Source organism: Ursus americanus, chromosome 34 (assembly GCF_024610735.1).
Source record: "Ursus americanus isolate L20-20 chromosome 34, mUrsAme1.1.p, whole genome shotgun sequence".
In the NCBI taxonomy this organism is placed as follows: domain Eukaryota; kingdom Metazoa; phylum Chordata; class Mammalia; order Carnivora; family Ursidae; genus Ursus; species Ursus americanus.
Genome location: NC_142160.1, coordinates 23,730,747 through 23,753,314, shown reverse-complemented (window position 1 = coordinate 23,753,314; position 22,568 = coordinate 23,730,747). Strand labels below are relative to the sequence as shown.

The following is a 22,568-nucleotide window of genomic DNA, read 5'->3' as shown; positions in this document are numbered from 1 at the left end:
ATAGTAGGAAAAATGGGGGCCTGAGTTGCCTGAGGAGACAAAGATGCCAGAAACTATGGGGGATGAGGGTAGGTGATGGGGGTAAGAATTCCAGGAAGTGGGAAAAGACTAAAAAACGGATGGCCCCAGAAAAAAGGTAACTTATTTGCTTTAAAGGGTAGGGCCCTGAACTGACAGCCTTCTGCTCTACCTGGGCCCTTCCGACCTCAGGGTGGGGCTAGAGGAAAGAGAACAAATTGTTGAGGGAACCCCTGGGGGTCTAAAACCTGAGATTCTTTCCTCTGAGAAAGAAGACAGATCCCCTCCATTCTCCACCCTGACCTAAAGCCTGACCTCACCAGAGAAAGGCCTTTTTCCTTCCCTCTGGGGTAAAACCAGGGAGGCCTCAAAAGCTCTGCATGGAGGAAAGGAGGCCTAAGAACTCGAGTTCTCACGTACACACAGGGACACAGAACCCACAGTAAAGCTAATCATTAACATCTGCCTTTCTGCCTTTATCTAGGAGAGAATCCGCTTCCCTTTCCTTGGCCTTCTCTCTCTGTGTTGTAGCCTGAAACCCATCCACCGCCATGATGGATCACTCCTGGTGAGTTATAGGGCTGGCCCACACATCTCTCTAAGGGGATTGCAGAGGAAATCCTAGGGGTGAACCATTTGTCTTACCGTCACCAACTGTGCTACTGACTACAGCCCCCCCCCCCTTCCCAGCAGCACCACAGTATGCAGTCCCATGCGAGGGAGACCACTTCCTGTGGAGGCCTACTACATCAAGTGACTTTTCAAAATAACACATCTGTGGAAAAAGGGAAAACTCCTGAATGATACACTGAAAGCCACAGGTCCCCCAACACTTTCCACTCATAACCACCCAAAACTGGAAATCCCTCAGGGAAGGAAGAGACCTGGGCACCCACATTTCACTTATAGTCATAATAATCCGAACATGCCTAAAAGTCTATAAATGTTCTACCAGAGGCCCTACCCACAGAAGGGAGACTCAGAGAACCAGCATGTAAAATTTACCTCCTCTGAGAAATTTGTTCAGATTATTGCCCCAGTATTTACAAATGTCTGGATGGACTAAGAGCAGATTTATCCCCAACACTCCTCAGAGTCAGCTGTCTCACACGTTTGCATCAGGTGAAATCAATCCATAGGGCAGGGGGAAGAGAATCGCCCTGCCTACAGGAACTGGGGAGGGAGTTCACACCCTGTCCTCGCCTTGCTACACTGATCATGTTCCCAAATTTGTTAAGCTCCACAAGCTAACCAGTTGATTTCCACTCAACATGTTTATTAAAATACTGAGTAAGAACTGGCAATGTTGGGTAATGCTGGCCTGGTAGGAGAATCCCCACATGGTGTTTTGACAAGAGCAGTTCAAAGGGCCCCTCTGAACTGGCATCACCGAAGTGTGCATTCCCAGGATTAGTGAAGCAGAAATAGTTTATTTGCTGAGTATTTACCCAAGCACAATTACACTTGATAGGCAGATTCATCCCAAGAACTTTACTTTGAATCTCTCACTAAAGCTGACAGGAGCATACCTGCACATTTTGAGGGAAGACATCTGCCAGCAGAGACCCATCTCTGTTTGGCATAAGGAGTACTGTACAATAAGACCACATTTTTGGTAGTTGTTCAGTGAGAACCTTATGGCTCAGCAACAAAGATCAACAATGTCTGGACAGATCAAGATAGAATCAAATACCTAGCAAATTTACCAATTGCAAAATAATGAAAGAGAAGGTAGGAGGGAGAGAGGGAGGGGGAAGGAAGGAAGGAAGGAAGGAAGGAAGGAAGGAAGGAAGGAAGGAAGGAAGGAAGGAAGGAAGGAAGGAAGGAAGGGGGGAGGAGGGAAGGAGGGAAGAAAAGAAGGACAGAAGGAAGAGGGGAGGAAGGGGGGAGGAAGAGAGGGAAGAAAGGGGGGAGGGAGGGAGGGAGGGAAGGAGAAAAAGAACTTTAAAAACAAGTAAGAAAGAAGACCAGCACATTCTTACTAGTCTAAACCAGTGAACATTCCCCAGATTCACCATTCTATAAATTCATTGAGTAATTGTGCAAATCCCCTGGACAGCTGTCAGATATTCTTCATCTCCCCTCCCTCCTATCCCTCCATGGAAAAGCTGATTACAGTACAGGATTAAATTAGAAGTGCAGTAGAGAATGCCACCATATTTTTGTGAAAGGGCTGGGCATCAATATGCATTGCATTTGCTTGTATTCTCACAGATGGCCATGCACCCAATCTGGAAGTACATAAAGCAACCACAACAGTGTCTACTGGGGTGGGATGCAGGGCCCCTGGGTGCAGGGGTGCAGGCGAGACAGGGTAGAAGAGAGATTCTTCCTTGGATGCCTTTTTAGACCCTTTGATGTTTGAACTATGAGAATGTGTCGCCTATCTAAAAAAATGAAATGGGCGAATGAGAATATAAAATAAGTATTTAAATGGCAGCCAGCAGAAGCCCCTGGGTCCTCAATCAGATTGGGAAAGAAGGTGGGGTGGGGAGACCCAACCTCCTTCTTTCCACTCCCGCCTCCTGCCTTTTCCCTTCCCTCCCTGAAAGTCATGGTACATCTCAGGGCTTAGCAGAAGGTGAGGCCCTGACTGCTGCCTGTCCCCAGAGAACAATAGGAAAGCCCCAAACTGGAAACCTGCAGGCAAAGCAAGTCTAACCCTTTCATTCAAGACAGGAATAGAAGCACCTGGCAGGGAGAAGTGCCCAAGGGTCTGTGAAGTGGACCAGTTAAGAGTGGCTGATCTATAGTCAGAAACCTGAGACGACCTATCCCAATCCCCCACCCCCCTCCCCTCTGAAGCCCTCAGTTTGTTTCCCAGAGTCCATAGTCTCTCGTGGTTCATTCCCCCTTCTGTTTACCCCCCTTCATTCTTCCCTTCCTTCTCCTACCGATCTTCCTGCTATTTCTTATATTCCATAAATGAGTGAAACCATATAATTGTCTTTCTCTGCTTGACTTATTTCACTAAGGTGGGCACATATTGCATGGAGCACTGGGCGTTAGACGCAAATAATGAATCATGGAACATTACATCAAAAACCAAGGATGTACTGTATGGTGACTAACATAACATAATAAAAAATTATTATTAAAAGAAGAAAGAAGAAAAAGAAAGAAAGAAAGAAAGAAAGAAAGAAAGAAAGAAAGAAAGAAAGAAAGAAAGAAAGAAAGAAAGAAAGAAAGAAAGAAAGAAAAACCTGAGGCAATGCCTCTCCCCGTTGGGCCTGGGTTTCCACCTCCATGAAGCCAGCATGGGGAAGACCCACCGATGGCAGCAGGGACAGCAGCCAGCACCAGGCCGGGAGGAGGGAGAGAGATCGGGGTATTGTTCCCCTTCCCGGAGCTCTGTGACCACTGCTCAAAGCAGCCTCCGGGTCTGAACAAATCATGCAGGAAAGGAATAATGGGCACAAGATTCGGATTTCAGCAAACTATAAAAGATCATTGGACAATCTGGGATGGGTTTCTGTTCTTTAAAGACAGCACAATGGAGGAGGGAACGAAAACCTGCTTTGGAAACCAGAAAGACAGGCTTCACTTCCAAACCTTTCTACTTGCTAATCCCGTGCCTTCAGATAAATTGCTTCATCTCTCTGCTCCCGAGTTTCTTCACCTGCTAAACAGGATGACCCCAGGATTTACCTTTTGAGGACTGTCTGCGTGTCATACAGGGCCTGGCCCACAGGCGACACCCGGTAAAGGGACCTGTTCATTAAAGTGGGAACTTAGGGGGACAGTGACAAACCAGGATCCAGGTGAATAAGTAACTTCCTCCAGCCTATATTTTGTTAGTGTCACTATTATCAATTTGACACTTAGTACTTTGCCTTCACACAGAAGCTAGGATTTGTTGTTGTCGTTTGTACATTTTGGTTTTTTTTTTTAAAGATTTTATTTATTTATTTATTCGACAGAGATAGAGACAGCCAGCAAGAGAGGGAACACAAGCAGGGGGAGTGGGAGAGGAAGAAGCAGGCTCCTAGCGGAGGAGCCTGATGTGGGGCTCGATCCCAGAACGCCGGGATCACGCCCTGAGCCGAAGGCAGCCGCTTAACCGCTGTGCCACCCAGGCGCCCCACATTTTGGTTTTTTTAGATGCAGCATTTGCAATAATGCTGGTAAGAGTGCCACGGGGCCAATGTTGAACACATCTTACTCACTCTGTCATAGCGAAAATTAGTAGTAACCCTCAGCATTATTCCTCCAACTCTCAGGGGTCTGAGGCACGCCTCACAGAGGACCTAGTATATTTGATGCTTGGAGCAGATCATTTTTTAACACCCCCTTGTCCATAGGACAAAATCAGTTTCAGTTATACTCATGTTGAATGAGTAATGACCATTACTTTTTGAAGTATTTGTTCTTTAGGTGTAAAACAATTAATTGAAAAAGAAGAAATTTCCATTTTAAGGATGTTATTCAAAATTCAGTAAAATAGTTCATTTGAGAATTAATATTTGCACGTACTACACAAAAGTGTTATGCTTTGCAGTTACTGTTTTAAATTTTAAACCCCAAATCTCCAACCGGTCTCACGGGGTAATAATTAAAATAACTCGGGCTCTGAGTTCTCATCTTTAATTCACTGGGCTATCATTGTTTATTTTAAATTTGCTATTTAAACACAGACTATGTGGTATCACAGGGGTTGGAGACACGTACAACGCCCAAAGCCAGCTTGAACAATTCCAGACCATTACACATTTACTCTCAAAACAAACATGTAACTGAGTCCATGCACATTGGAGATCCACTGTATAACAGAAGGAGTTCTCCAAATTAACTTCCATGGAGAATACAGGCCTTACTAAAGAGTAAGAAACAAAACCATGCAAATTTGAAACTGACATATGTATTATTAAATCGCAACAGTAATTTCACTAATCGCTTAGAATACAGACAAGCAAAAAAGATTTGGGGGGATACGAGTGTTTTATCACTGCCATGGTTTAGAACTGCCCAACCATGGTGATCACAAAAAGGAAACCAACTGTTAGTTGCTTTGATTGTTTTAAAATCTTCTACAGATATTGCCGGCACCCAGGGCAGACCACTTCTACCCACATCCCTGCGTATGTGGGCCCCTCACCCACTCATCAGTCCAGCCAGCATGGTCCCCAAATTCCCAACCTTAGCACATTGAAAGAAGAGATTCATGTGAATCAAAAGAGCACTTGTTGATGAAGCTGTTCCCAGGCTCTTCTTTTCGTATTGGTTTATATGCAATCTAAGACGTTTTTGTTGAAATTTGAAACAAGAGGGTGTTGCCAAGGGAGAGCTGGCTGATTGGCTGGCAGTGGAGGGTCTCACTTAGCATGGCATTAGACTGAGGAGTTTACCGTGTCTCAAGTTTATCCCACAGCCTTGCAGGTCTAGAAAGTGGGCTTTTCCACTACTCCCAGAGGAAGTATTGAAGATGCTCCGGTATTGAAACCAATGAGTAATACAGAATGGTCAGTGTGTTCATTACGGTGGGGAACATGGCCCTGCCTGTGACCAAAAGGCTAATTCACCTGTCTAGCTTTTCCCTTGTGTTGGATCTTTGCTACACTTTCTATATTTGGAGACTTTGCTCTTCGAGTGGCATCTCCCAAGGTAGAGTCCAAGAGCATGCTTTCCTGTACTCCCTTGAAGCTAAGGAAAAGTCATGTGACCTAAACTTTTCTAATCAGACATACGCATATGAGGTTTTGACCTAACACTGCAGAATCTGATTTTTTTTTAAGACGATGGCATTGAGGCTGCTTTTAAGGCAGCAGTGCCCTATGACTGAGTATCTGCTTTCCAGCATTAATCAGGCACTCTCCCATATCTTTAACCATGGTGACGGTAGTGGGATGGTCTCTGGAGCCATCCCACCATGAGGTCTGCTTCAGGCTGCAACGCACCAAGCACAACCCTCTGGCCGTCCCAGACAGTGTGTGAGCTAGCCCAGATCCGGTAGTAAACTGCATTTCTGGGTAATTTAGCTGGATTGAGTCTTATTATTTCTGGTATCCTAGGAAGCCAGGTGAGTAATTAGAAGGTCAGATATAGAGTGTATAATGTAAGTAGACAGTACTAAGTGATATTTTATGCAAACAAGATAATAATTGTTTATAAGAGAGTACCTTGCTATGATTTCACTATGTCCCCCAAATAGCCCAAACCATGATATACATGTATTGGCAGAATTTTCTTCTCTTAAATTCACTTTTTATGCTATAATAAATATGTTCTTTCTTATACTATATTAATATCACTGGTTAAATTACAAGTCAAGCAGCTGTTCCCATGGGCTGACACCTCCCATTTAATTTTATTTGAGTAGTCTAATTTATTTCTACTTAATTCTGCAATCTTACTTATAGATTCCCATGGGCAACTCCTCCCATTTAATTTTATTTAATTAGTCTAATTTATTTCTATTTAATTAATCCACCTTATTTCTAGGTTATTGGTGGGCATCTCACTGGTACCCTTATATACCACCTACAGCTCACATAAGTTTTGGGGGCCTTTTTTTTTTTTTTCAAGATTTCTAAAGACAAGATGGATTCATTTCAGTGTGAACTAAGGCCACCACTCAAAGCAATCAGGTTTCCCCATACTTACTCTCACAAATTCATGACGAGCTGTTTAATAATGCAGAAAATTCAACTATTTGAACACTCCTAAGGCTGCCATTTTGTTTCAAAATAGCAGAGCTAGCCACAAATCAATATAAGTCATTGCAACATTGGCTAAAATTTACTCGTCCACCCCCAAAGTTCAACGTACCTAAACATTGACTGATAAGAGGTTCTGCTGAGAAAAAGGACTCACAACTGGTCAACCAGCTCCTGACACCTGGGCTGTTTTGGGGCGGCCCTGGCAAAGGCAGACAGATGAACAGGTTGCCCCTTGGATTCCACGGATTCTGAAATTCCAAAATTCTATACGATCAGGCTCCTATGGGACCTTTATATGCCTGGATATACTTAAGCCATTTTGTTATCTTATCCAATATTACTGCCAGGCAAGGTCATTGTGGGCCATATTTCCTAATACGGATTTCCTGTTAATATCGTTTTATTTATTGTGTTGTTTGTCTGTGTTGTATTGTAGCTTTACAAGGTGAGCCAGAGTTTGCCTAGAAAGATGCTTTTTATAAGTTCACTGCATTCAGAAGATTTGTCAGCTGTCAAAAGTTTTCCCTGGGCTTTCAAATATCCTGCTTTACTTTTGACAAGAAAATGTTCACTAAGCTATTTAAATCATAGACCAAGAGTAAGCCAGAAGTTTAAAAGGGAATATTCTATACTGGGCCAGGATGGAACTTCCTTTTTAAAAAGAAAAATAATATACTTAGGCTGGAAAAGTGTTTTTCTTGTAGTCACTCCTAAGAAGGAAATTTTGAATTAAAATTAAATGTGCTTTCAATTTTGACATAGCAGAATATTTAAAAATGAAGTTTTCCTTCCATTATTTTTTCCTATCCTAGATTTCTAGAGAAATTGACTTAAAATTTCAAACTCCTAACATTGTAAACTACCAGACCCAGGAACCTTGTAGAACACTGTGGTGTCCATCAGTTGGTATCATCATAGAAGTACACTGTGACCAAAATGTCCCCATGGCCATTATCTGGTCCAGTGTTACTCAAACTTCAGTAATTCAGCTACTGCTTCAGGATTTTTGTCATATTGTGCATTATCTGTACTTTTTTAATAATATCTTTCTTTTTTTAAAAAAGATTTTATTTATTTATGTGACAGAGAGACAGCCAGCGAGAGAGGGAACACAGCAGGGGAGAGGGAGAGGAAGAAGCAGACTCCCAGCCGAGGAGCCGGATGTGGGACTCGATCCCGGAACGCCAGGATCACGCCCTGAGCCGAAGGCAGACGCTTAACGACTGCGCTACCCAGGCACTCCTAATAATATCTTTCTATAAACCAACACACTTTTTATACTTATATAAAATTGACTTTACCTTAGGCATTAATATCCACAGAGTCAAGGACTTGATGTAGGTGATGACGACTAGTTGGATGCTCACCAGTTTAATTTCCCCTTCTTAGTGACACAGGAAGACTGCCCCTCCCAACCTCCCTGCATTAGGTTGGCCCCATGTGACTGGATTCTGGCCAATGCAATCTGGGCAGAAGTGAAACATTTACAAAGCTGGTTCCTAAAACATCCCACGTGTTCTCCCTTGCTCTCATTCTGCCACCTGTGTGCCTAGAAACAATGGATTCTGAAATAGCAGTACTCGGCATCCTAACTGCTCAGAGGAGTGCTGGAGAGAAGAGCCTCCAGCATGCACCAGACTTTACATGAAGAGGGAAAAACGTATTTACTGAGCTACTGAGATTTTTTCTTTTTTAGCTGTGTTTGGGGGTCCCCCAAGTCAACCTGGATTCGGTGATTCAATAGAAGGGCTCACAGAACTTAGAAAGTTGTCATACTCAGAGTTGCAGTCCGTGACAGTGAAAGGGTAGAGAATCAAATCAGAAAAGGAAAAGGCACACAGGGCAGAATCCAGGAGAGACGAGGCACAAGCATCCAGTTGTTCTCTCCCAGTTGAGTCCTATGAACAGCACTGAATTCTCCCATCGCTGACAGTGACAACATGCATGAAGTTCTGCCAACCAAGGAAATTTACCCAAGCCTTGGTGTCCAGGGATTTTATTAAATAGGCATGGCTGATCACCCATGTGGCTAACCTTAGTTCCATTCCCTCCAGAGGTCCAGCTAATACTTTGTGGCCTGAGACCCCCACCATAAATCACACTGTGAACCTAGACTATCCAATGTGGCACAGATCTCAGGTAAGCAAAGGCACTCTTAATAGACATGTTGGTCCAAGGGCTTAGAGGTTATCTCCCAGGAGCTGGGCAAGAACCAAACCTTTCTTTGGAATGTTTAGAGTTGGAAACACCCAGACCTGCTGAGCTAATCCTTTACTCTATAATAGCCTATTTGTTACACAGCATGGCCTAACTACCCTGACTAATGTAACATATAAATTACAGGTTTGTCTAATACACATGAAAATACCCCAATGGTAAAAGAAGTGTTTGCTCATGTCCTTTTTAAAATTATCTTGTATATACTTTGTGAAACATTGATCTGGTCCAACCTCACTTTATTTCTTTTTTTTTAAGATTTTTTAAAAATTTATTCATTTGAGAAATAAACGAGAAAGAGCACAAGTAGGGGGGAGGGTCAGGGAGCGAGAGAGAAGCAGACTCCCTGCTGAGCAGGGAGCCCAACATGGGGCTCCATCCCATGACCCTGGGATCATGACCTGAGCTGAAGGCAGATGCTTATGCTTAACTGACTGAGCCACCCAGGAACCCCCAACCTCCTTTTAAAATGTGTGAAAGGCAAGGAGCCCCACTCCACTGCTGAGCTTCCTCCAGGGGGAGGGACAGTTGGAAGGGAGCATTGTGGAAGAGAGTGGGGTCTGATAAGTTCTCCCACAGCTTCTTCAGGAAGGATGTCTGAAGACTATGATAGGGCATTTCCAAGAGCTCTCAAGGCTCCCACCAATCCCTCGTCTCTGGATCATTTAGACACCCTGCCTTGAAAGAAGATCTATTACAAGGGTTGTGATGATTAATTTTATGTGTCAACTTCACTGGGCCATGGGGTGCCCAGATATTTGGCTAAACATTATTTCTGGTTGTGTCTGTGAGGGTGTTTCTGGATGACATTGTTATTTGAATCAGTAGGCTGAATAGAGCAGACTGTCCTCCCCAGTGTGGGTGGGCCTCATCCAATCTACTGAAGGCCTATGTAGAAAAAAGGCTGAATAAGAAAGGTTTCTTTCTGCCTGTCTTTGAGTCAAAACAGCCATCTCTTCCTGCCTTTGGACTCAGACTGTAACTTACACCATCAGCTCCCTTGATTCTCAGGGCTTTGGACTCAAACTAGAACAACACCATGGGGTCTCCAGCTTACTGGCTGCAGATTTTGGAATTCTCAGCCTCCATAATCACATGAGCCAATGCCTTATAGTAAAGATAGATAGATAGATAGATAGATAGATAGATAGATAGATAATCAATCTCTATTGGTTCTGTTTCTCTGGAGAACCCAGACTTGGTATCAATAAACCAAGTGCTAACCAAGCTTCAATACTCAGTTTTTTTCTTTCCTTCTCCCTCTTTTTCTCTCTCTCTCTCTCTCTCTCTCCCTCTCCCTTTCCACTTGTTTCTGGAATATACTTCATTAAAATCTCTTCTGTGAGGATCATCCTTTTGGTTTCTGTTCCTTTACAGCATGCCAAGGTGAGGAGAAGGTGAGGGCAGGGTCCTGAGGCCATGACTCTGGCCTAACCCGATGTGACCTTAAAAACCCAGAGTTCTCAACAACCTGATTTACTCAGTTTCTGTGTCTTGTGTTCAATATCCAAGAGAGAAAAATGAGATTGGTCCAGCTTGGCCCAACGAGCTGCGACCATAGGGTGGCAGGGAAAGTGGTCAAATGACATGAACAAAAGAGATGGGATGGGGGGACGGGGATGGGGGAGATTTTGGTAAGTGTACCTAGTATGATAGAGAATCATGAAATAATAGAACAAGGGCTGAAAACCCGTCCTCCAAGTGAACTACAGATGTTGCAGGATGAGAATCTGCCCCTCCACTTGAAAATTTCATTTCATTTGAACTAACCTTTTCTTCAAAGGGTCAATCCAATTACTTGGGACAAACACCAGTGGCTCTCTGACACACCCATCAATCCTCAGAGGTATCTGAAGCGGGGGGAGGGGGAGTGAAAAGAGAAGCAGAGTCTCAGTTTCTTCGGAGGTCCAAATGGCTGCTGTGCGTGGATTGCAGTTTAGAATTCCAGTTCAATGGACCCTGGATGCGATTAATTCATGGGAGACCCCTGACCTTCCTACCTCTCTGCACTTGGGAGCCCTGTGAAGGACTATTACGGTTCTGCCACCAGTTTGTTCTCAAAGCCGTTTTCATTTCTTAAGTGCCAAGTGTGTATCAGCTTGGCCATTGACCAACAACAGCAGGTTTTTGTTTCTGGTTTTGTTTTTGTTCTTTAACTCCGACTAGCTCCATTTCAGAGTTTTCTGGGAGAGAGGACAAATGTGTGCAAACTCTCTCCTGGGAGACAGTATGATACGGTTTCTTATCCAAAATTATGAAATCCCAAAGCTCTGAAAATGAAACATTTCACAAAATAGGTGCAGAATCACTTGGCAACCAAATAATAAGGCTATTTGTACTTTTATTTACCCTAGTTAGTTTCAATGTTGATGTTTCACTGCTGAAATATTAATGGGTTGACTACAGGGTGCTGCTCCAGACCCCATCGGGAGTATTAAGTAATATATGCGATATGCATCATGTCCCCATTCTGTACCCTACTGAATTTCAACACACATCTGGTCCCAAACCTTTTGGATAAGAAATCAAGGACTTGTTCAATAGAAAAAGCAAGACTTTTGGCTCAGACAGACAGATGTAAATTCGAATCCCCTCTCTCGTTATGTTGCAAGTGACTTCACTTCTCTGAATCGCAGTTTCCTCCTCTGTAAAGATCACAATCATAGCTACCTCTTGGTGGCCGGTGGGAGGTTCACCAGATGAGACAAGTTGCATAAGGAATTTGACACTCTCCCTGGTACTGGTCCATGCACAACAAAAGCTTCTTTTCTTCCCCTAATAACACCCCCTTCCTTGCCACAGAATCCAGGCACAGTGCTATGAAAATCAAAACACAGAAAGAAGAGAAAAGAAAAAGACTCACTCCCAATAAAAAGAGGGCACAAAAGCAGAGACTGACAGGATAATTTGTCAGAACTGTCATCCTGCTAATAAAGAGTAAGGTGCTCAAACGTGGCTGTGAATGAAGACCAGTAATAACCAAGTTCTACTCTCATATGTATCTCTTTATGCTTCTCTGGGATTGATTTTTTTTTTATGGCCTATTAACCGATTCTAGCAATTGGTGCAATTATGTGGGCGAGTGGGTAATTTCCTTTCTCCGTTGGTCCTGTCCATCCTGGTAAGTGATTGGTTGTAAACAACACAGCACTATTGACCATATTGACTTCCAGAATCCCACACTTTGCTTTATTCTTTCGTCCCCTTTTGAGATGAATTCTTTACTTAAAGACTTCACCACACTCCAGTCAACAGCAAAGGCCATAATGTGTCAGAACATTTTCTTCTTAATGTGAAATCTATGCACATTAAAAGCACAGGAACATGTATATTAGCACAATGAACTTTGCTTAAACCTTAGAAGAAAGTCAGGGAGCAGTTGTATACAGAGTTTTGACTTCTATTTTAACAATATTTTTAATAAATTGAAGTTCCAAAAAAGAGTCTTTGTGCTTTTAGTCTTCTCGAGTACAAAATACGGTTGATTGCTAGCTTCTATTTATAATTCAAAAATAAGGTGAGGCAGCCTTTTTAATCCCCAGAAAGAGTACTGGGGTCTGTTAACCAGGTCTTCCATGGGCACAGAATTTGGAAATGGCAGCACATATGCCCCAAGTTGCAAATTCCACTTTATATTTTTCAAGCATTTCTCTTCATTCATCCCTTTACCCAACCATCCATCCATCCATCCAACCAGAGCCTTTTCTCCCTCAAGCAGTGAACCTAGGGTACAAAGATGAATAAGACACGGTCCCCAGATGAACTTATCATTTGAGTTCATGATTAACTAAAATAATGTTTTCTTGTTATATTAAAAACCTCATCTGCATGACTGGAGCCCAAAGCCTGCCCCTTAAGGAGGGTGAGATCTGGTCCCTGGAGACAGACCTTTTTGTTACTGAGAGAGCTGAGCTGGGTGTAGCCCACCTGGATGGAGGTAGCTGGTGGAGCACACCAAATTCTGCATAATAAAAGGATGGAAAGAAGTAGCCTTCCCCAGGCAAACTGAAGAAAATGGAGATTGGCACCAGTAAAACTGAGCTATGAATGAAGGGAAATGCTGAGAACTGGAGTAGCTAGTAGCTATGTGGGAAAGGAGAGTTTCAGGGGAGGAAGCCATGACGTCTAGAGTCAGAGAAGGTCTCAGAGGGGAAGTGGCCTTTGGGCAAAGGTTTGAAGAGGTTCTAGATACTATTGTTGCATAATAAGTCACCCTAAAATTTAGGGGCTTAAACCAACAATTATTCTTGCTCACAATTTGTGCACGTCAGAATTTAGGAAGAACAAGGTCAGTGGCTTTAGCTCAGGATCAGATCGTGGCTGAAGCTAGAACAGTGTAGGTTGAGGGGAAAGGGACTGAGAGTAGCTGGCAAATGTCTCAGCAGCAATCTCTCTTCATATAGTCTTGGGGCATCTCCATGGGGTCTCTCCATGGGGGCTAGTTTGACCTTCCTCACAACATGGCAGCTATAGGGCAGCTGGGCTACTTATAAGGTGGTTCCGGGCTCCAGATCGAGTCTCTGGTCCAGTGCACAAGATGTAAGCGGCATTGCCTCTCATTACCTAACTTTGAAACCATGCCACATCATATTGACCACATTCTATTCGTTACAAGGGAGTTATAGGTTTGCCCAGACTCAGAAGAGGAGAATTAGACTTCATGTATGATGGGGGAGTAGCAAGTTTCAAAGAGCAAGAGGGATGGGAGGTATTGTCATGGCCACCTTCAGAAAATGCATCTGTCACAAAGGGTGATGGAGGTCAGGGGTTGAAGAACCTGGCCCTACCTGAATTCCTGAGTGCTAAATGCTCCTGCAAGCAGCCAAACCAACCAACCCCTAGGCTCACTGAATGAGAAATCAGAGAGAACCAATAAGCCACCCCTTCCCAGTATGCATCCAATGTCACCGTCAATAGACTGCCTGACTTCCCAGCACCTCCAAGCCTTCACTGCTCACCGGTAGTCCGAGTTCTGCTCACCATCGCCCACTGCCCTGAGGCTGAAGACGATGGCCCTTTGCTTACTGTCCTAATTTCCTAGGGCCTGCCATACAAAAATCACAAATTAAATGGCTTATAGCAGTAGAAATGTGTGCTTTCACAGTTCTGGAGGCTAGGAGTCTGAAGTCAAGGTATAGGCAGGGGCATACTCCCCCCTGAAGCTTCCAGGGAAGAATCCTCCCATGCCTCTTCCTGGTGTCTGATCGTTGCTGGGAATCTCTGATGTCCTCAGTTTGCAGCTGCACCTTTCCATCTCTGCCTCTGTCACCACACAATGCCCTTCCCTCTTTTCCTAAGGACACCAGTCACTGAATTAGGGCCCACACTAATCCAGTATGATCTCATCTCAACTTGATTATGTCTATGAAGACCCCATTTCCAAATAAGATCACATTTACAAGTACTAGGGGTTAGGACTTGGACATATTTTGGGGGGAACACCTTTCAACCCACAACACTTGCCATTGGGCCATGGAAGTTCTAGAGTCACCTCAAGGCTTCAGGACTGTCTCTCCTTCCCAGACTCAGCCCATTCACCCCTCCAAAGCAAAGTCATCACCTCCTCCTCCCAGGGCACATCTTCTTAATGAGACTCTTTTAGTCATGTAGTTTGGCAAGAACTCCATCAATCTCTCTGCTGCTGTTTCTGCTCCATTCCAACCCCTCCTGCAGCATTAGTGTGTGGATTCCCACACATACACATGCGCACACTTGATAAAACCACCTGATTCCTGACCACAGAGAATGGTGTTCAGAGCCACACACAGGGGATTATTGATTTTCTCTTCTCTCGGCTTTTTATTAGTGCCCACAATTGCCTTTTGTCCTGATGGCTTTCTTTAGAAGAGATTTGTTAGAAGAAGGATCCCTACCTTTTCCTTCGGTGCTCATGGAATCCCAGGGAGCTCTCTGGAACCCCGGCTTACCTTACATTGTTTTAGGACCAGCAGTCCAGAGGGCCCTTCATGAGTCCAGAGACATGCCATGCGGAACTCTTCCTAACAGGCCTGATTTCGATCAAGAGGAAGACGTCTGTAGATGAAAAGACTAGCCTGCATTTTGCAGGTTCAACCCGAAAGAGAAACAAAGCTACAAGCCCAGTTTGTGGATGTCCCCATGTTAATGAACATGAGACACGCTGCACTGTGACAGACTAGTCTTTTAAAGGGCCACATTCAGTCCCTTCTCTGGGGATCCTGCCTGCCCCTTGTCCTACCCTGCTCTGAGACATGGGTAAAATAGAAAATCATCCACACGTCAACTTGTTCACAACCATGACCTAAGCACATGGTCCCACAAGAAGGGATTCAGCAATTCTTCATTAGTTAGACCTCATTCGTGCACGCATTACAGCTGATATCCCAAGATAAAGTCATTACAGCACATTTTTTTCTGCAAATGAAATAACTATAGCATCGCAAATCTGCAAAAGTAGTTTTCTTCATATTTGAGTAATTCTCTGCTTGCCTGGATAGTCCTATATGGAGTGAGGAGTGAGTAGCCCTCCTCCCCTAACTTGGAAATTGAATTCAAATCATAATTGATCTGAAGAGAAATATAGAAAACCACTGGGAAACAAAACCCAGCCATGACAACAAGCCCAACTCCTGTCTGATTAAAAGAAAAGGGGGTGTCAGTCAGAGGGTCTCAGCAGTAGGAGTTACCGCCGCCCACCCGCACCAGCTCTGTCCTGCGTTTGTAGGGCGGGTTTATCATCACTACAGGCTCAGAAACCTGAAACTACCTGCATCTGAGGCACATTCCTGATGCAATTTGCCCTGGCCCATGCCCTCCCAAGACCTTCAGAAAGTCTGGTTTCCTCTAAGTCCACATAGAGAGAGAATATACTGAGCCTCCTGAAATAGGTTTGTTTTTCAGTTTGTTTCTTCAACCTATTTTGTTTTTATGTAGAGCCAGTGGGGTTTTCCAAATTCCTAAACAGAGATAGGTGAAATAAATAAAATCTTACCCAGGTAAGAACGATTTCAGCTCTCTTTCAAAGTCAGCAACTCAAATTACCTTCAAGTGGGTTTTAATATTTAATTCATTCTATGTGCTGACAGAGGAAACGTGATATCTACATGTCTGATGATCTTCTCTCTTGGTCGCTGATGTGTCACCTGGTTTCAAGAGGATTTCAATGGTTCTCCAGTTTTGAATGAGGCCACTGAAGCTCTTAGGAGCACACTTTTGCCCATACAGACTATCGCACATTTAATAACATACTGAGAAGTTAGACAAGCCTATGTTTAAGACCTCCGATCATGGAATCAGCCAGAATTGGATTTGAATTTTAGTTCTGCCACTTAGTAGCTGCGTGACTTTTGGGAAATCACTTCACATCTGCGAGTTCAATTTCCACAGTGATGAGTAGGAATAATAATGACCTGCCTCCTACGGACCACAGAAAACTTAAACCAGATAAACGTGTAACTTGTTGTATTAGACAGCTACGCAACAAACAACCCTAAAAATCACAGTGGCCCAAAAAGAACAAAAGGAGCGTATCACCTCATGCTGCATGTCCAACTGAGGACATGCCCTAGTCCATGCCATCCTCACTCCAGGACCAAAGCCAATAAAGCCACCATGGCCTAGAGTATCACCATTCCCCACAACAGGAAGAAGGGAGCTTGTAAAGGGGCACACTCGCTCTGAAAGGCTTCCAGCTGGGAGTGACACATGTCCCTTCTGCTCACATTTCACTGGCCAAGTCCAGTGCTATGGCCACACCTATCTGCAGGAGGGAAGTGCAATCTGACCATAGGCCCAGAAGGTTGAAAATCAGAACTGTTAGCAGCAGCACTAATGTTGGCCACACGTGCTGAGCACAGGCTGTGGTGATGCAGGATATTTGGATCTTAACATTTTTCTCCTTCAATTTTGACTCAGTGGACGACTCGGCCCTGGAGTCTGATCCAGGAGAAACACTGGCACTGTGTTAACAAATACAAACATTTTAATGCAGAATTTGCTCAACGAATATTTGTTGGGCCTCCTACATGCTAGGCTGTCTTTGAGACCCTGCAGACTGAGCAGTGAACCAAACCCTTGAGGGCTAACATTCTGGCCCAATAGGTAGACAAATAAACAGATAGATAAAATAATATCAGGAAATAGCCATTACTATGAGAAAAAAGAAGGGAAGGGAAGGGGGTGGAGAGTGAGTGGGTAGTATAAGTTCTCCCCGAGGAGTGACGGTTGGTGGGGGCCGGCGTGAAGTGACAGTGAGCTAGGTGATAACTGCAGGAAGAACACTCCAGGCAGAGGAAGGGCCCAAGGAACACATACTTGGCCTGTGCGGGAAACATCAAGGAAGCCAGTGCAGCTGGAGCATGGACCACAGGGCACAGGGCTGAGTGGAGGAAATGAGAGCACAAGGGGCCCAGGGCCAGGCCATGGAGGGCCCTAGGGCCCCGGCAAGGATTTGGGGCTTGATCTGACACAATATCCTTGGAGCCTGTTGTACAGAAGGGAGGCCTGAATAGCACCAACAGTAATACCTCTTTATAAAGAGGTACTTGCAGAAGCGAACTCCAGTAAGTGAATTTAACTCCTGGATTAGTTAAATGATATCCAATTTTTTTCCGTCTTCATTTCTATTTTACTAAACTTGTTTTCATTGGAATTAATGCTTTTTCTTGTAAAATTCACAGCATAAATTTAGTTCACTGATTAGTTTTATACCCTTATCAGGTTTACAGGATCTAGCACCTTCATTGTAACATATTTGTTGTTATTTTGTCTGGTCTTTCTGCAACCAATATTTTTGCCAGATCCCATTTTTCTACTTCAGTCTTTTCAGATCCAAATTTTTTCACAAATATTTGATTTTTCCATCATAATTGCTTACTCAAAAAAATTACCACGTGCAATTTTAGTCATTGCCTTTTTTATTTTGTGTTGCTTATTTCTACCCAGGGAAATTTTCCCCAGTGGGTTTTTGTAGTTTTCTATATAACTACCTAGACGTAATCCTTTGGTCAGAGTGATTCCTTAGCTAGTCAATTGTTTTGCTTTATTTTGCTTTGCTTATATATGCCATTAATATCATGAATTCGATTTTAAAAGGAAAAAAAAACCAGTTTCTCCTGGTTTCTGTCTTAGCCTGTTGAGGCTGTTATTACAAAATACCACAGGGTGGGTGGCTTATAAGCAACAGAAATTCATTTCTCGAAGTTCTAGAGGCTAGAAGTCCACGATCAAGATGCCGGCAGGGTAGATTCTAGTGAAGGCCCTCTTCCAATAGCAGACTGCTGACTTCTGACTGGGTCATCACATGCTGGAAGGAGGGAGCTAGCTCTCAGAGGCCCTTTTCTAAGGACACTAATCGCATTCATGAAGGCTCCACCTTCATGACTTAAGAACCTCTCAAAGGGCCCACATCTTAATATCATCACTTTTGGGAGTTGGGTTTTCCACATACAAATCTGGGGGTGGGGGGGGACACAAACATTTAGACCATAACAGCTTTGGGGGAAAGAACAAAGTGAAAGATCTGGAAGACCCAAAGGGTCAAATTAATGGAACAAAATAGTGGAGCCTCCTGCTTTTAGCATGCACTGACTGCTCAGAAAACAATAATCATTATTGTCTCCTATTGCAAGTGAGGGCTACACACCTGCCTTCCCACGTATGCACTCCCAAATGAAGACTGGTATTTATGTTTTTACTGTTAAAGACAGGCGTTTCTAGCTTGAGTAGGACTCTAAGACTTAATTTCACACATCAACACAAGAAAGTCTCTCTGACCTGAGAAACAAGATGTGAAAAATCAAATTTACCTGTAAGACATATTTTATTTTTACTAACAGGTACAAACGATTTTAGTCAAGGTTGATATAAAGAGATAGCCTTGTCAGCCAGAGCCCTAATTAAATGGCTCTTTCTCGGTACAGAGTTCAGGGTTCCATCTTTAACCTGTGACCGTCGCACTGCTCTTCAGGGTGCCTGGAAATTTGAGTCTCCAGTTAGAAGCTGCCTGACGGCTTCATATCTTCTCCAGAAGTACAGGGGAGGAAAACTAAAAATATTCAGCATTTATCCAGGTATTTTGTGTGTATCAAATCATCTATTCTTCAAAACATCTTTATGAGATGAGCATTTTATCTCCCTGTTTTACAGACAAGGAGACCGAGGTTCTAATAAGAGATAAGTAACCTGCCCAAGGTCACGTGACTGGTGCATCATGGCAGAGCCAGGACATAAAATCCAGAGGCCAACCTGCCCCTAGAGCTCCTGCATTTTAATCCCATCTAGCCCAGCTTCCTAAAGATTTGTACTTCAGAGCACTGGAATTTTCACGAACCAGAAGGTACCTTTCCCTCGGAGACTCTGCTAAGCATTTCCTCCTGCAAACTTTTGACCCTTCCGTCTTTCTCCGCACTTCAGGAAGAATTATTATGAAGTGGCAATGCCCAGTTTTGAGCTAATGTAGGGTACTCATGACCAACAATGGAAATTTGTGGTATGTCTCTCTTAAAAACCTATAACTACCCCGAGGCAATGGAACATTTACAAGAGCATTCCAGACACACTATAATGCTCTGTGACACGCTATTGTATACGCTACTGCATAACACTGCATGGGGATCCCAGAGCCACCTCATTCCAGATTTGCATTTCAAGAAAATAAATCCTCATTTTGCTGGCTCTGTGACATACATGCCACATCACACAACCTGAAGTCTCCTATATCATTCCGCCTATTATATATATTACAACTCAAGTTCACTCACTTTGTCAAAATGAGTCATTCCTTTGAAATCAACGGCAATAACTTAAAAAAATAACAAGGAATCATTTTCTTTTCATGTCTCCTTATCCAACCAGGGAGATCTATTTTAAACAGCCACTCAAAATGTATTAATAATAAAAGCCAACAAATGTGCTTTCTCTGACATTATGATCTGAAAAGCTCCCAGTTGATGGCAGCCACTGATTTTCAGCTTTCCTCCTTGATAGACAGAGAAACTGACCGTCAAGGACTGGGCCTGGCCCATCTGATTTATCGATACCATTGTATACTGTCAATTACTCATAAGTGTTGCAAATGCTGAACATTACCTGAATAGGAGCACTACACTAAATTATAGATAGCCGGTATGGAGAAGTATAATATATGAGGGCCCAGCAGAACAATGTCAGAGCAACCCTTCAAATAAACGTCTCTGTTTTAATGAGCACTGAAGGCCCATCCACATTAGGCACATGAACTGGAGAGAAATAAATCAGAGGATCACAATTTACAATCCAAAAGGGGTGCATCAAGTTTGGGAGGAGACTAATTGCTGAGTTAAGAAGGCAAAGCAGGTCAGCATGTTATAGCACAAAATACCACAGAGTACCTACCTAAGCGCCCTCAGGAAGCCTTTGTATTCATCTAAAAGCCCAATTATCAATAGGGTATAAAAATATATATATAAGGAACGACTAAGCTGAAGAATAGTGTCTTGGGTGGATTCCCTAAGACACAAAACTGAATGGTTTCTCTGACCTGGAGTGGAATAAAGGAATGGGGCTGGGGGGTAGGAAGAGGTTGTGTGTAGAACAATCAGGAAGGCAATTCTGGGACCTTTTTGCACTGTGTATATAAATCATTAAACAGCAGACAAATTACTTAACACTAATACAAACATGGGTTCCCAGAGAAGTTAATTTCCCTTCCCACAAATGAGTCAGAAAAAAAGTGAACTGACCATACCATCATCTCACCAAGTGCCAGGAAGTATGATGCCAGTACGAAATACACCTTGTCAGGACTGATGTGACTATATTCAAAACCATCCACGCACCCCTGAAATTCCTCAACCCATTCAGGATCTTTCCCAAACAGACTAGTAAAGCCAGCTCTCCTCTGATACACGGGACCCCAAAGGCCACACCCATGACCTGGGCTCACCATGAGGCGATCTGAAACATTTTAGAGCAAAAGCATAGGTGGAAGATTACCCACGTTGCTCTTTTAGGAAGGTCTGCCCTCTAGTCTGAGATTATGCTCTTCCCAATAATTGGCACAGAATTCTCTTCCCTTCTAAAATACTGACGATCAGTTTATAGTTGGAGAGGTCCTTTAAGTCTAATGTCCTTGATTCAGCAAAATAAAAAGCTACCAATTCTAGGTTGAACACAATTTTTAAAAATTTATCAGCCCATAAAAATAATCATCTTCTATTCTAATGTAGCCCAACTTTATACATCAACATATATCCAGGTAAGGATCAATAAATGCCTGCTCTGTTTATGTTGCTTCTCGAACATGGTAAGAAGAAAGAGCCACACAGTGGAACCTAACTTAGAGGACTGGTCCCTGCTTCCAGCTTGGTGAGTCGCATAAATGATGGTCTCGCAAGCATTCACCCTAAGGCAAAGTCTGATCTTCTGGAATGCAGTGGGGGCCTCGCTTTGTTTTCCACCTTGTCTTGGTATCTCAGACAGTTGAGGATTCTTCCCACACCCTGGACTAACAGTTTCTTGACCTCCTTCATTTAATTTCTGTTCCACATCAGCTACCTAAAGGCAATGAACCTTCTTTTCTCTTATATGATGGAACTCTCCTTTCCTTTGATCTCACAGCAAGGCAGGGGAAACCCAGTAACTGAGAAGCGATGATTGAACATGACATCTCCCAAGGCTTGGTCAACAGAAGAGGGCTTTGAAGTGAACCTCACATTCCAGAAGGAGAATTTTTGATGGCCTTTTTGCATAATGTGCAGCCAAGGTTATTACTAGTAGGGGCCATGAGTCTCTCATGCTCAGATCGACTGCATGGTGAGATAGTGGACCATTTTTGCAACTTAAGCAAGATCAAAGGAAAAAAATAAAAATAAAAAAGATGAAAAAAAAAAATCTTCAAACCAGGAGCACAACCCAGGCTGGAGGTCAAGGGGACTTCAAAGTCACAGGAGTTCACTCCAGCCATTCCTCTGCCTGGATGCCCTCCCTCCCCCACCCCATTCTGTAAGTTCAAATCCTCCCCATGCTCCAAGGCTCAGCTAGAAACCATTTCTCATAATAAGCCTTCCTGTCCCTTGATGACAAATTCTCTCTCCCTCTCAGTGCAATCACAGCAATGAACGATATTTCTCTTATCAGAGGAATGCCTATCATTTCCTACTTCATTTTATTGGTTTGAAGATAAGAGCACTATTTCTCTTACCATTTGGAAAGAACCACAAGATCAGAATCATGTTTGATTCATCTTTGTATATGATTGATGTTCAATAATTACTTACTTAAGGGAAATATGAATGAATGAATGAATGAATGAATGAATGAATGAATATAAAATGGCATATACTCACTTTAAATTTTCTCCAATTCCACAGTGGCATTTTTAATTCTCTGCTTCCTTGTCTTTCCTTACATGGCATCAGTGGGAATCTCTGATGTGGCTGGGAAGAAAAAACAACTAAGTTGTTGATGACGCTGGTAAGTGGTAATTACAAAAATTTCACCTTTGGTTCCTGTAGCCCCTTCTGGGTTTTCCAACTGTTTTCAGAAGAAAATCATCTCATTTGATTCTCACTACTATGTTGCCATGAGAAAAATAGAAGCAACAGAAGAATATACTCCCCATGGAGCAGATGGAAAAATGGATTCTAAAAGATATGGTAACTCATCTCAAGTCATACCAATAACCAGTAGCAAAGAAAGTTTCAAATCTGGCTCAATCCT

General features: G+C 43.2%; 1 long non-coding RNA gene across 1 annotated transcript in view; it reads right to left on the bottom strand.

The window, feature by feature from the left end:
- Nucleotides 1-22,289, bottom strand: part of LOC148107187 (uncharacterized) — a 52,889-nt gene extending 30,600 nt beyond the window's left edge. Inside the window, exon 1 of the long non-coding RNA XR_015722923.1 lies at nucleotides 22,196-22,289. This is a non-coding gene — a long non-coding RNA (uncharacterized LOC148107187). The remainder of the gene's footprint in view (nucleotides 1-22,195) is intronic.
- Between the last annotated feature and the right edge of the window lie 279 nt (nucleotides 22,290-22,568).